Raw genomic sequence first — 15,652 nt, 5'->3', positions numbered from 1 at the left:
TGCATAGCTGTCTACTTTCCCTTTTTTTTGCGGGAAATCCCCTTATTCCAGCACCGTTTCCTGCTGCTTCCCACTGCTATCCTGGATTGTTAGATATCCTGTAGACTGTCCCCGGGACAGGTGAGGATGCTGAACCCTTATTTTCAAGGCTGCTGATCCCTTATTTTCAAATCTGAAAGTTGACAGCTATGATACCGTGGAGCCTTGGTTTTCGAACGTAATCCGTTCCGGAAGACCATTCGACTTCTGAAACGTTCAAAAACTGAGGATCAACGGGCGGTTGGCAAAATCCATTGAAAACAACAGAGAAATGTGCCCCAGAAGCATAGCTGTCAACGTTTCCCTTTTTAAAGGGAAATTCCTTATTCCAAATAGGATTCCTCGCAAGAAAAGGGAAAAGTTGACAACTATGCCCGGAAGCTGTTCGACTTCTGAGGTGCATTCGAATATGTAAGCAATTACTTCTGGGTTTTTGGCATTTGGGTTCCAAATCGTTTGGATTCCAAGACGCTCAAAAACTTAGGCTCCACTGTACTAGGGACTCTCTCTCTCTCTTTCTCTCTCTCTCTCTCCCCCACTGACCATGGGTGTGGCTCCAACGATTTGGGTATATGTGACTTTTGTGCATATGTGGAATTCTCAGAGCTGAACCCCCGCATAAGATGCAATCATGCTGTAAAACCCAAGGATTGCAAGAAAAGCGCTCAAATTTCCCTCCAAAGCAAAACAAACTGGGCTAAGTCTTGCTGACTCTGAAATGTCTTCGTCCTCAGAGAAGTGGGGAGTCCAGAACAATGTTCTGAGTCAGCCTACCCAGGTGAGCGTAGCAGCCTACCCAGGGGCTTGCACAGAATTCTTGGCCACCTATAACAACACAGGTCTCATTTTTTAAAATTATTATAAAAAAGAATCATTTGTTTATTGTATAAATCTGTGATTTGTTTTTGCAATGAGGGATTGGTGCTACAGTTTGACAGCAGGGGTTGGAAAGGCTGCGAGTGCTTTGAAAGGAAGAAGAGGAAAGAAAGACAATGTCAGAGGATGCGCAAATGCGCACAGCGGTCCTGATTTCCTCTCCGTTTCACAGTGGAATTGTTGAGCTGGGAGAAACCGCTTTCCTAAAAACAGCATGCAGACTTAGAGACGTCGGTTCTCTTGGGACACTCTCGCCCAGGTTCTCAGGTCATCCGTAACAGTCTCGGTGCCGGCGCCTCTCAATCCTTCTCCCGGCAGCATTTTATTTTTGTGTGGTAGCATGTGCTGATCTCGATTTCATTGTAGAAGCACCGATTGCCTCGGCATTTTCCTGCTCTCCGCCGGCAGCGCCTGGCGAATAAGTTCAAACCGGCTCCTTAGCAAAGGAAAATGATGATTCATGATCACTCGCGCTCCATTATAAGAGAAGGGGAAGGGTGGGGTGACAATGATCTGGGGAGTGGGATACATTTACAATTAGGTTGGGGGGGGGGGAGGGTCTGTACTTTAGTGGCAGAACACCTGCTTTTCATGTCAAAGGTCCCAGGTAAGGGTTCAGAAAGACCCCCATCTGAAATGATGGTTGGCCATTGCAGACTGGGTATCTTCAACCTTTCAGACCCAGAACACACCTTTAACCAAAACTTGCATTGGGGGACCCATTTATTAAACATTCACTGGATATCTGCATGGTAGTATTCCTGTTGCTGCCCACCTTGGATCTGGCTATGGGTCCGACTAGTGAGCCTTAAATGGCTCAGGACCGCAATACCTCAAGGACCGCCTCTTCCCATGTGAACCTACCCAGACCCTGAGATCATCATCTGAGACCCTCCTTCGTGGGCCTTCTCCTTGAGAGGTCCGGAGGGTGGCAACACGAGAACGGGGCCTTCTCTGTAGTTGCTCCCCGTTTGTGGTATGCTCTCCCTAGGGAAGTTCGCCTGGCGCCTTCATTATATATCTTTAGGCATGTTCCTTTTTTATATATGGGGGAAATGAATTCCTATGCCCCACAAATAACCCAGAGATGCATTTTAAATAAAAGCACACATTCTACTCATGTCAAAACACCAGACAGGCCACACAAATAACCCAGAGATGCATTTTAAATAAAAAAAAGTCCTGGTTTCAGCCTATAAATCCTTATGTTGCTCAGGACCACAATACTTGAAGAACCATCTCTTCCCATATGAATCGACCTGAACCCCGCAATCATCATCTGAGGCCCTTCTTCTTGTGCCCCCTCCATGTGAGGCCCAGAATTTAGCAACATGAGGACAGGCCTTTTCTTCCTTGGCTCCCTGCTGGTGAAATGCTCTCCCCAGGAAGGCTCACCTGGTGCCATTGTTATATACAGTGGTACCTCCGGTTATGAATGGGATCCGTTCCAGATGCCCAGCCGCATCCCAAAAACTTGATAACTGGAGGCGCCCTTCTGTGCACACATGCAGGGCACACAAACGGGGCGATAGAGCGCTTCTGCGCATGCGCGCATGGCGAAACCTGGAAGCGTACACTTCCTGATTTGCTGCATTCACAACCTGAAGCACTACAGTGGTGCCCCGCAAGACGAATGCCTCGCAAGACGAAAAACTCGCTAGACGAAAGGGTTTTGCGTTTTTTGAGTCGTTCCGCAAGACGAATTTCCCTATGGGCTTGCTTCGCAAGACGAAACGTCTTGCGAGTTCTTGCGAGTTTGTTTCCTTTTTCTTAAAGCCGCTAAGCCGTTAATAGCCACTAAGCCGCTAAGCCGCTAATAGCCACTAAGCCGCTAATAGCCGTGGTTTGCAAGACGAAAAAACCGCAAGACGAAGAGACTCGCGGAACGGATTAATTTCGTCTTGTGAGGCACCACTGTACTTATCCAGAGGGATACGTAAGCAGAGGTACGACTGTATCTTCAGAACCAGGCAAAAAACTTCCTTTTTTAACCATGCCTTTGGCTTTTAACTCTCCGTAGCCTTATAGAATGGGTGGGATGTATTACTACTGTGCCCCTCCCCCGGTTTTAATGCATGAATGTTTTGTTGTTCTGTAAGTCATTTTGTGAGTTGCTTTGAGCTGCCATGGCAAAAAAGCAACTCATAAATTTATTTAGTAAAAAATAATTATACAGTGGTACCTCGGGTTACAAACGCTTCAGGTTACAGACTCCGCTAATCCGGAAGTAGTACCTTGGGTTAAGAACTTTGCTTCAGGATGAGAACAGAAATCGTGCGGTGGCAGCGGGAGGCCCCATTAGCTAAAGTGGTACCTCAGGTTAAGAACAGTTTCAGGTTAAGAACAGACCTCCGGAATGAATTAAGTTGAGTGTCCCTGGGTGTTCTCACATTGTCACTATTTTGGTGTGGGCTTCAGTCGCACAGCGGCAAATTCAGGTTGCGCAGTTATAGATGACTGGGAAACCCACTCTCCTGAAAGCTCAGGCTTTTTGTGATAAGGAAAGTGAAGTGAAAATGTGCTGGGTGGTACCTTGGTTCTCAAACGCCTTGGAACCCAAACACTGCAAACCTGGAAGTAAGTGTTCCGGTTTGCGAACTTTTTTTGGAAGCCGAACATGCTCCATTTTGAGTGTTGCGGTGAGGTCTATCTGTTTTTGCTATTTAGTTTGCGTTCTTGTTTTTGTGGCTTTTTTTGACTGTGTGGAACCCAGTTCAGTGACCACAGCAAATTGTTTATTGCTTTTGTTTTATGGATCAATGGTCTCCTTAGATAGTAAAATTCCATGTTAAATTGCTGTTTTAGGAGTTGTTTTTAAAAGTATGGAACGGATTAATCTGTTTTGCATTACTTTTGGAACGGACTTCCGGAACGGGTTAAGTTTGAGAACCAAGGTACCAGTGTGGGGATAATACTGGTTTTTGAGGCAGACCCTTCTAACCTCCTTGCAAGTAAATAAGGATGAATGCTCATGAAATAGCTGGTGTCGCCTGGCCTCCTCACAAGCAGGCAGGACGAATGCTCAAGAAACAGGCCACATGGAAGCATTATGTGGAGCATGAGAGTTGCACGGATGTCTCCCTTTGGGTGAGCTGCCGGGAATCCCCCTCCCCATTATTTTTTCCAGAGAGAAGGGCATGGAACCCACCAAACATGTCCATCAAGTCTCAGAAGGGATCCCATGTGATAAGCGACTCAGTTTGTTCCTCTTACCTAAAGAGACTAGAAAGGCACCCAAAATGGCAACGATCAACAGATTACGGAACCTCATGGCTGGAGGGTCACCTGTGATCTCCGAGGAACTGGAACAAATGTGTAAACATAGATGAGGTCAACTGCTTGGCCAACAAGACCGGAGTAGCAGTGGGTGAAATAATAATCAGCATACATAACCTACAAAGTCCATTGTTCTCCCGGTGGAAAGGAGCCAACACGCCAGCGAACCCAAGAATTAAAGTCCTGTGTCCCTATTGGCTGAAGCAGGTCGTGTGAGAGATCTGGAATGTTCCATTGTTTTCTTCTCAGAGGATGGTTCACTTTGAATCGGCCACTTGTTGACCACACAAGCCATCTCCAGGTACTCGTCGATTCGAATAAATGTAACAGATTGAGGTTGAATCCTGACAAGACAGAAGTACTATTTTGGGGGGAAAGGAGGCGGGCAGGTGTGGAGGACTCCCTGGTCCTGAATGGGGTAACTGTGCCCCTGAAGGACCAGGTGCGCAGCCTGGGAGTCATTTTGGACTCACAGCTGTCCATGGAGGCGCAGGTTAATTCTGTGTCCAGGGCAGCTGTCTACCAGCTCCATCTGGTACGCAGGCTGAGACCCTACCTGCCCGCGGACTGTCTCGCCAGAGTGGTGCATGCTCTAGTTATCTCCCACTTGGACTACTGCAATGCACTCTACGTGGGGCTACCTTTGAAGGTAACCCAGAAACTACAACTAATCCAGAATGTGGCAGCTAGACTGGTGACTGGGGGCGGCCGCCAAAACCACATAGCACATCTTGAAAGACCTACATTGGCTCCCGGTACTTTTCCGAGCACAATTCAAAGTGTTGTGCTGACCTTTAAAACCCCAAACAGCCTTGGCCCAGTATACCTGAAGGAGCGTCTCCACCCCCATCGTTCAGCCCGGACAGTGAGATCCAGCGCTGAGGGCCTTCTGGCGGTTCCCTCATTGTGAGAAGTGAGGTTACAGGGAACCAGGCAGAGGGCCTTCTCGGTAGTGGTGCCCAGCCTGTGGAGCACCCTCCCTTCAGATGTGAAGGAAATAAGTAGCTATCTTATACTTTAAAAGACATCTGAAGGCAGCCCTGTTTAGGGAAGTTTTTAATATTTAATGCTGTATTGTTTTTAACACTTGATTGGGAGCCGCTCAGAGTGGCTGGGGAGACTCAGCCAGACGGGGGGGGGGGGGACACAAATAAATTATTATTATTATTATTAATATAATGTTCATTTCATTTTTTTAAAAAAAATCGGGACATCTTGAGAAGATACCCCAAAGATTTCAACCACCTCCACTGCCATCAGCAGTGGTATGGGGGGGGGGGAGTAGAGAGCCACACAGGGGCCATGGGAGAGAGTTCCCTGGGTGTCGTTGCACCCATGGGTGCCATGCCGGGGAGCATTGCCTTAATTAATTAATTTTAAATAATCATACTTTCATCCATGGACGTTGAATAACTTACAGAAAAATCATTCAGTCGAAAATCTAACAATAACATCGAAATCCTCCTCCTATTCGTTATGCATAACAGTATATACTTTTGCCCCTACTCATTTATCCTAATTTCCCCCCCTTCGTCCCTCCCCTTTAACCCCTCCCCCCCCCAAATTGTTCTCTCTTCAAATCTTTAACCATGTGCACAGATTATTCATTCTAATTTGAATGCTTGGGTTGGCTTCCCCCCATGCTATCCAATTCCTATAACTTGTCCATTTATTCAAAATCTTTTGACATTTGTTTTCCCATGTATCTTCTGCGATTACCTGTTCAAATATATCAGATTGTATATATTCAAAAACACAGTCATTCCATTTTTCCGTTGTCCATTTATCCTTTTCTTTCCATCCTGATGCAATAACTAGCATACCAGCTAAGATCATAATTTTATACCAATCTTGCTCTTTTCTTTCTATTTTACTTTTCCCCAGCATTCCTGAGATAAGCATTTCTCTTTTGACGGAACATTGCCTTAAGACATACAAACATACAGTTCCGTCTATTCCACTCCATCTATTACAATTTTATGTTGTGAACAACCCTGAGATCTATGGATGAAGAGCGTTATGCAAATTTAATTGAATAATAATAATAATAATAATCTGACCACCAGTGGTGCTTCTCACACAGAGAATATAATTTCCCAGTCCCGCGTATGCACCACTCAAAGCACTTTGCTTCTTCATGCTGTGCATCGTTAAACTATGGAACTCCCTGCCACAGCAGGCAGTGATGGATGGCTTTTAAAGAGGACTAGAGGGCTACTAAGGGACGTGGGTGGCGCTGTGGGTTAAACCGCAGAGCCTAGGACTTGCCGATCAGAAGGTCGGCGGTTCGGATCCCCGCGACGGGGTGAGCTCCTGTTGCTCGGTCCCTGCTCCTGCCAACCTAGCAATTCGAAAGCACGTCAAAGTACAAGTAGATAAATAGGTACCACTCCGGCGGGAAGGAAAATGGTATTTCCATGCACTGCTCTGATTTGCCAGAAGCAGCTTAGTCATGCTGGCCACATGACCCGGAAGCTGTACGCCGGCTTCCTCGGCCAATGAGCGCCGCAACCCCAGAGCAGGCCACGACTGGACCTAATGGTCAGGGGTCCCTTTACCTTTAGAGGGCTACCAGCTATTATGGTTGAGCTCTGCTTCCACGGTGGGAGGCATCAATGTTTCTAACACAAATTGCTGGAGGGGAGAGGGCTCTTGTGCTTGGATGCTCCTTGCGGATTTCGCACAGCCACTGTAAGAACAGGATGCTGGACTAGACTGGCCATTGGCGCGATCCAGCCAAGTCTTATGTCTTTATGAATGTAAGTTCAGTGCCGTTTGCTAGGCAGCAACAGTGAGGAATCATAGAATTGGAAGGGACCCTAAGGGTCATCTAGTCCAACCCCCTGAAATGCAGGAATATGGCAGCTGTTTCAGACGGGGATCGAACTCAGAACCTTGGCATTATCAGCACCACGCTCTAACCGACTGAGCAATCCAGGGGCAGCTATTGCCTTACCGCCCTGTCTCTGGGCTTCTCCAGAGGCATCTGCTTGTGAGGGAAAAGGATGCTAGACAATTTATTTTTAATAATAATAATAATAATAATAATAATAATAATTAGTAATAATAATAATAAAAAATTTTATTTATACCCCACCCTCCCCGGCCAGAGCCAGGCTCAGGGCGGCTAACATCAATAAAATTTCAGTAAAAACATAATAAGAAAAAAAAAAAAAAAAAACAACCCAATTTAAAATACAGGTTAAAATGCAATTTAAAATGCAGCCTCATTTTAAAAGTCAAACTGTAAGGGGAGGGAAACATAGGGTTCAGACTGAGTCCAAACCAAAGTTTTCAGTTACAATCCAATAACAGCCTCATTATAACAATACCAATTTATAATACAATTACTAATTCCAATCGTTCAAATACCGAATTATATTATTTAGATAAAGTGGCCTCCCCCGTGTGCTAGAATTGATGGCTGATGGTTTTCTTTATTTCTGCGTTCCAAACTCTTATTAATTTCAATTACATTCCGGTCATAATAATAATCCCACTATACAACAACTGCTACTTTAATAACTTCTATTCCTGTTGACACATTAAATGATTTAGAAAGCTACAAGTGAGGCACTCAAACGATAACCTTGTTCTTCCTGTGTGTGGCAATTATTCTGTCTGTGGTGTTTCTTATGTACCGTATTTTTTGCTCTATAAGACTCACTTTTTCTCTCCTAAAAAGTAAGGGGAAATGTGTGTGCGTCTTATGGAGCGAATGCAGGCTGCGCAGCTATCCCAGAAGCCAGAACAGCAAGAGGGATCGCTGCTTTCGCTGCGCAGCGATCCCTCTTGTTGTTCTGGCTTCTGAGATTCAGAATATTTTTTTCTTGTTTTCCTCCTCCAAAAACTAGGTGTGTCTTATGGTCTGGTGTGTCTTATATAGCGAAAAATACGGTATTTCTTATGCATTTATTTATTGCATTCATATCCCACCTTTCCTCCAAAGAGCTCAAGTTGGCCTTTTCTCTCCCCTCTTCATTTGAATCCTCACAACAACCTTGTGAGGTAGGCTAGGCTGGGAGACTGGGACTGGCAGTGAGTTTCAATGCGAAATGGGGTTTTGAACCCTGGTCTGTCAGATCCTTAGCCCAGCACATTAATTGCTGCACTATCCTGGCTCACGATAGCTAGGCCTTTGGTCTGATCCTGCAGGAGTCTTTATATCTTTTAAAATCGACCACACCCCACATATAAAAAAGCCTGTGGGTTTTTCTTGAAGATGCTTCTTCCTAGAACAAACCAGTTCTCCACTGTATGCCCAGGCCGCATCCTGGTGGTGTGTCAGGACAACATTGACTTCTACTCTTGAAGATGGGTGTTCCCTGCCCTGCAGAACTTGGCATCTTCTCCTCACAACATTTCCAAACTTCTCCCACTTCAGAGGCTAAGGAGGAGTTTGATGGAGGCACGCAGGCCAAATCTGGGTGTAGAGAATCTCCCGTTGCCTTCATAAGAGAGGAAGTGAGAAGGACAATCTAGACAAATAGAGAGGGAGAGGATTAGAGGACCAGAAGGCCTTGCAAGCACCTAATATCCCTTCTAGGCAGAGATGAAAATTAATGCTATGCTTTTCCAGTTTCAATAGTGTAATCTAGTGGTTCCCTAACTTTTTTGAGCCACTGTCCAGAAGCTCAACCCTAGTACTCCCTACCTTATAAAAAGCATTACTGGATTAGAAATTTAACAACAACAACAAAAACCACCACCACCACCACAGTGGCTTCAACGACCAACTAAGGAAGATAAATAACACTCAAAACAGTAATAACAAATTACACATTTTCCCCAAACGCAATTAAAACTAGTTAATTAATTCAACCAAATTGATGGGCTTCATCCAGTGATACCAGCTTTTTCAAAGTCTGATAGTTATTTACACCGGCAGCACCCCCTGCTACCTCCCTTCTGACTAGCCCCTGTTTTACTCTATGATTCTATGATAACTGGTATTTTTTAAGATGGGGGCTCTTTTGTTCAGGCAAGCCCCCAAATTGCTGCCTGTATTTTGCACATAGAAGGTTCTGGGTTCAATCCACAGCATCTGCAGGAAGGGCTGAGAGAGACTCCTTCCCTACGATCTTGGAGGACTGCCAATAGTCAGTATTGATGGTACTGAACAGGCCACCTGGCTCAGGGCGGATCTACACTTGTTCTTTAGAACGTTAAAAATGCGTTATTAAATATGACACCAGAGGGCGCTGCAGAGCAGCAAGCCGCCGGCAATGGAAAACTGCTATTAAGCACTATAGAACATTATTTTTTAAAACATTTAGCAGGTCAGTGTAGATCCAGCCTCATTATATGCCAGCTTCCTATGTTCCTTCCCAATAGATGTGTTTAGGGGAAGGCCTGTAGCTCAGTGGTAGAACACCTGCACTGCTTGCAGAATGTCCCAGGTTCAATCCCTGTGTGATGGCCTGGGATTCAGACTCGGAGGCTGAACCTGAGGAATCCCAGCCTGCACAGGAGTCCCCGCCTCCAGAACCAGCTGAGCCGGGGCTGGGGCATGAGCCTGAAGGGTCCTCACCTGTGCTGGATCCTCAGGTGCAGGCACCAGCTGAGTCTGCTCTGGCTCCTGAGGTGATGGAGGACCCATTGCCTGCAGGTGCTCCACTCTCAGTCCCGCCAGGGGAAGCTGAGGTTGCCTCTGGGTCTGGTAACCCTCCAGCCTCTCCTGAGCTGCAGAGGGCAGAGAGGCGGAGGGAACTAAGTTCCCGCAGGAGGAGTGCTCACCTCCAGGCCAGGAGAGGCGAGTCACCTGTGGACTGGGGCCGCCCTATGCCTCGGGGCAGATAAAAGCCAGCCAGCCCCAGTCCCAGGTTGCGGGAGCAACATTGTTGGTAGCCTGTTCCCTCCTGTACCCTGTCCTGCTCTTCTGCCAGAGTTCCTGACCTCACCTGACTCCCTGCGTTGGACCCTGCTTCAGCTTTGATGGACAGCCTCCATACCACACCCTCAGCCTCGGACTGGACTCGGACCTTGCTGCACGGTTAACCCTTGGGACCAGCACACCCTGATAGAGCTGGAAATGCCTCCTGCCTGAAACCTTGAAAAGATACCGCCAACCAGTTAGACAATACTGAGCTGGAAGGACCTATAGTCTGACTGTGCAGAAGATAGCTTCTCATGGTCCTGGGTTCCTAGGAATGGCCTTTGACTTTTTTTTTTTTTTCAATTTCTGCCCCCAGCTTGGCAGCAGTTCCCCCATCACCACCCCACTTGTGTTCTGACTTTAGGCTGTTTTAGTTTTTCTGCTGCTTTATGTATTCCTGCTGTTTTCTTTTTTATATATATAATTCAGTTTTTTATATTTTAAAAACATATATATCCAGCTGGTGCAGAATGCTGCAGCGGGACTCCTTACAGGATCCTCGTTGCGGGATCACATTCACCCAGTGCTATACCAGCTGCACTGGCTCCCGGTGGAGTACAGGATCAGGTTTAAGGTGCTGGTTTTAACCTTTAAAGCCCTATACGACCTAGTACCCTCGTATCTACGGGACCGCCTCTCCTGGTATGTCCCACGGAGGACCTTAAGGTTTTCAAACAAAAACATATTGGAGGTAGGTTAGGCTGGCCTCAACCAGAGCCAGGGCTTTTTCGGCTGTGGCCCCGATCTGGTGGAACGGTCTGTCACAGGAGACTAGGGCCCTGCGGGACTTGACATCTTTACACAGGGCCTGCAAGACAAAGCTGTTCCACCAGGCCTTTGGCCAAGGCACAGCCTGACTCCCTCCTTTGGTAATGCTCACAGAACTCTAGCCCAATGGTTGCCATTAATTTGATTTTGAATTGATTTTTTGGTTGCCATTAATTTGATTTTGAATTGATTTTTTGGTTGCCATTAATTTGATTTTGAATTGATTTTAGAATGCTGTGTTACTTTTATTGTTGTTAGCTGCTCTGAGCCCGGCTTTGGCTGGGGAGGGCGGGATATAAATAAAATTGTATTATTATTATTATTATTATTTATTATAAATTAAGGAGAAAGACATGCAAGAACATAGAGGAAGCTGCAATACAAAGCAGGAGCTCAGTCAGTAGAGCATGAGACCTCTTAATCTCACGGTCATGGGTTTGAGCCCCACTTAGGCAAAAAAGATTCCTGCATTGCAGGGGGGGTTGGACTAGATGACCCTCGGGGTCCCTTGCTACTCTACAGTTCTGTGATTCTATGTACCAACTCACCAACACAACAGAGCTGAATGCCATTGTAGCAGCTCCCCTTCTCGATCTTCTGTGCAGGGCAGAGAGTGGGGTGGCAGGTCCCTTTGTCTTCGTGGCACTTCAGGGTGTCTCTTGCATGGCTGTGCCCTAAGGCAGGGAGAGATACGCAAAAGGGGTCAGTTCACGCACTGGCATGCAGAAGGGATGGGCTGCATGAGAGGCAAAGCAGCCATTTGAAGCAGCGTGTTCATAACGAAGAGCAGAAGAAGAGCCTACTGGATCAGGTCAATGGCCCTTAAGGCACACTAGGTCAAAGGAGGGAGACCCATGGCTCTCCAGAATATGCTGGATTGCATCCCCAATAATCTCTGAACACTGGTCATGCTAGCTAGGGTTGATGGAGCCTGGCAACATCTGGACCAGTGCTGGATTTACGTATAAGCTAAACAAACTTATAGCTTAGGACCCCCTCTCTTGGGGCCCCCAAAAAAGTTTAAAGGAGAAACAACAACTGGATGTACATTTCCAAAATATAAGATAAAAAACAAATAAAATAAAACCAACAGACAGCAACAGTGTTTTGTTTTTGTGTAGGCTCCTATGATGTAAGTCATGGGCCCCAGCTGCTAGCCTGCTCCCTAAAATATCACTGGTTTCCTCATTTCTTTATATAGGGTGCCTACATTCTGCTATTTATAATTATTAGTAGTTTGCATCATTATATTTACACCTATTCTTATTTCATGTTATAGCAAGTTTCTAGAGACTAGATTATGAGCCTTTGTAAAATGTGTTTCTAAAGGAACTTTTGTTATTGCCAAATGCCAAGGTGTTTGCATTATTAAAATTGTTATGAATGAAAAATCATATATATTAACTAAAAGTATATTAACTATTAATATATTTTTTCTTAATTGTATTTCACTATTAATATACTTCTTCTTAATTATATTTCAGTTCAACAATTACTTTGATAAAATACATATTTTGTTATGTGCAAATGGCTTTAGATACCTATTAGATCCATAAATTACCACACAGCATATATTCAACACAGAAAACAGCAACAATTTGTTGTTGACAAAGGACAGCTGGACATATAAAGGGCCCCATTCAGTAGCTTAGGGCCTCATCAAACCTAAATCGGACCCTGATCTGGAGCCACTGTCAACTGGCAGTGCTCACTTAGATAGAATCATAGAGTTGTGGAGTTGGAAGGGATGCCAATATTCATCTAGACCAGGCTTCCACAAACTTGGCTCTCCAGATGTTTTTAGCCTACAACTCCCATGATCCCTAGCTAGCAGGACCAGTGGTCAGGGATGATGGGAAGTGTAGTTTCAAAACATCAGGAGGGTCGAGTTTGAGGAAGCCTGATCTAGTCCAACCCCCTGCAATGCAGGAATCTTAGCTCAACCTCTGCTTAAAAACCTTCAATGCTTTCCACGTTCTTGATTCCCTGCATTGGACCTTTGATTGTAAGCCAGCGTTTGAACCTCGTATGAAGGACAGCATGGCAGTTTAACAACATAAAATAATAACAATAGTAAGAAATACCACCTACCTGGGGTTAAGGTGCAGAGAAGCAAGAACGCAACCGGGAAAAGAGACAGCATGATCCTTGTAGCCAGTTGATTTAGCAGCGGAGCAAGTCCCAGATGCATTCAGAGCCAAAATGTGTTGTGTCTCTGTGAAAAATAATGTATCTTGGGCCTTTTTAAAGAGATGGAAACCACTTTAGCTGTTTCCTGGTGGCTTAAGGGATTTGATTACAGCTGGAGATTTTACCTGCCTACGGGAACAGCACTGCTGAACAGAAAAAGTCATATAAACATGACAATAGACAAAGGTCACGTGTGAAGCCGGAGAAGAACTAATCTTCCTACAATGTCATCAGGGCTTCAGGATGGGGTGGAGTTTCTTGGGTGACTCAGTTGATAAGGAAGCAGAGACAAGCCTCCCTGAGGACGGGAATTCTGAAAGCTCAGTAAACTTTTGCTCATCATGGTGATGGGAAATGCGTCCTTTTAAACCTCCATGCGTCATTATGGCAAGAGGTGTTGAGAGATCTTTTGTCTGTGGTCATTCCAAATAACTGGTGCAGCTACCCTCTCTTGCATTTTCTTGGTCTACTAGATTCATTCGTATTATAACAGTTTAGGGTGCCCACACATAGCAAACACACAGGCCACAGAAAACCAATCCTTCACCCTTCAAATTTTAGGAAATATTCCTTTAGAAAAATCCCACATTATTTTAGCACACAGAACAATCCCAAAAGCCATCTTGGCTCTCCTAATTACTCTAAATATTTCCTCTGCAGAAGGAAATATCTTGGAGAAACCTTCCCTAGTAGTTTTTTCCACTTACAAATTATTCAGATCCTGTTTTAAAGGCATATTTTGTATGAATGGGATATGCTTGTGGACCTGGATTCAAAAGAAATAAAGTATTTACCATCTCAAAAGAACCCTGGCCAGCTGATTGCACAACCCTGGCCAGCCTGCCCAGGGCTTGCAACCAGTAAAACAGGGGGCCCCAAACTGAGGTCCGCAGGCTGGATAAGGCCCGAGGGACTCGTTTATCCGGCCCATGGCAACCCCTGCCTCCACCTGCTCTCACCGGTGCTGCCCTGCGCAGCTGCTCACTTCCGGGTTGGAGGAGCACCAGAAATAGCTTGTGCGCATGCGTTATTTCCGGTGCACATTCGGTTCGGAGTAGGCCCGTGCACATGCACACAAGCTATTTCCGGTGCTCCTCCAACCCGGAAGTGCACCGGAAATAGTGTGTGCGCATGCGTATGGGCATGCGCTCCCCCACCCTCTGACCCGCAGCGCGATCAGTACTGGAGACACTGGCCCGAGGCGCAGTAAGTTTGCTGACCCCTGCAGCAAAACATTATCAGGTACCTTGACAGACAGGAGAGAAGCCACTCTCAATTTTTTGTTGTAGACCACCTCCTTCTGTGCATGATGCTTTTAGGGTGGACTTGCCGATCAGAAGGTTGGCAGTTCAAATCCCCATGATGGGGTGAGCTCCCGTTGCTCGGTCCCTGCTCCTGCCAACCTAGTAGTTTGAAAGCATGTCAAGTGCAAGTGAATAAATAGGTACCGCTCCGGTGGGAAGGTAAACGGCATTTCCGTGCACTGCTCTGGTTCGCCAGAATCAGCATAGTCATGCTGGCCACATGACCCGGAAGCTGTACACCGGCTCCCTCGGCCAATAAAGTGAGATGAGCGCTGCATCCCCAAAGTCGGCCACGACTGGACCTAATGGTCAGGGGTCCCTTTACCTCGTCTAAGGCAGGGGTCGGCAAGGTTCACCTTGCCTGGGCTGGATCAGTCCTGCAGAGATCCCTCTGTGGGCCGCGTGCAGACACGATTTCCGGCACTGCGGAAGCGAGTCCCTGCACCACACTATGCTGGTTTAGCGCAGTGTGACAGGACTTGCCAAGCAGGCGGCTTGGTTCTGCAGTGGCTTGTGGGCTGCTTCTGGCCCATGGGCCACACATTGCCGACCTCTGGTCTAAGGGGATTGGGCAATGTCTAGTCTTTAAAAGGGTTTGCACACCTTTGCTATGGGTCTCTCTTACATCCTTGCAAGGTAGGTACAGAAAAATAAAGATCTGCCTTGCCTTTCACTGGAACCTGCCTCCATCCATTCTTCTCTGACCAATCATGGACTCAGGGGACTCAGTGTCCCTTGGGGAGCTGGGCAGCAAAAGCCAGCCCTGATTTTCACCCTACAACATTAAGAACATAGGAAGTTGCCTGATACAGAGTCAGACCTTTAGTCTATCTACATCAGTACTGTCCCCCACTGGCTGGCAGTAGCTCTCCGATATTTCAGACAGGGATTTCTCCCAGCCCTACCTGTAAATGTTTGGGACTGAACCTAGTATGTTCTGCCTGTAAGTCTTTGTGGTATAAGAACTTACAGACTTTAGCTACCATGGGGGGAAAAACTGCAGGCAAACGGTGTGCTTCCTTAACTTACCATGATAAGATTCTTTCTTGCAGGGAGACAGGTGGTGGTTTTCATTCTTCAGCTAATCTGATTGGATTTGGCCTCGGACAATGGGTGCATCTCCTGAGGGGCACCTCCTAAGGATGGCTGATAAGATTGCATTGCAAAAAGCCATGTCCTTTGCGCACGGCTTGCGATGCAACATCATTTCCATAGAGGCGACCGGTTTAACTCCTGCAGCAGCTAGGCCCATCAACCAGCTTCCTTGCTTTTATTGCAAAGCAGAAAAGACAACAACTTGGAGCCATTAAAAAAAGAACCATAT

At 46.2% G+C, this 15,652-nt stretch overlaps 2 long non-coding RNA genes across 2 annotated transcripts; both read right to left on the bottom strand.

The window, feature by feature from the left end:
* Window positions 1–894: 894 nt before the first annotated feature.
* LOC308474694 lies at window positions 895–4,371 on the bottom strand. Its single transcript, XR_013984853.1, has 2 exons — window positions 4,129–4,371; window positions 895–1,351 (listed from the first exon to the last, which is right to left on the bottom strand). It is a non-coding gene; the product is annotated as an uncharacterized lncRNA (long non-coding RNA).
* A 3,759-nt stretch (window positions 4,372–8,130) lies between these two features.
* LOC308473310 lies at window positions 8,131–13,562 on the bottom strand. Its single transcript, XR_013984028.1, has 3 exons — window positions 12,926–13,562; window positions 11,383–11,508; window positions 8,131–8,669 (listed from the first exon to the last, which is right to left on the bottom strand). It is a non-coding gene; the product is annotated as an uncharacterized lncRNA (long non-coding RNA).
* Window positions 13,563–15,652: the final 2,090 nt, after the last annotated feature.

Source organism: Podarcis pityusensis (assembly GCF_964106645.2).
Source record: "Podarcis pityusensis genome assembly, chromosome: 3".
Taxonomy (NCBI): domain Eukaryota; kingdom Metazoa; phylum Chordata; class Lepidosauria; order Squamata; family Lacertidae; genus Podarcis; species Podarcis pityusensis.
Note: the sequence above shows the minus strand (reverse complement) of the source record. Positions and strands in the feature narration are given on the sequence as shown.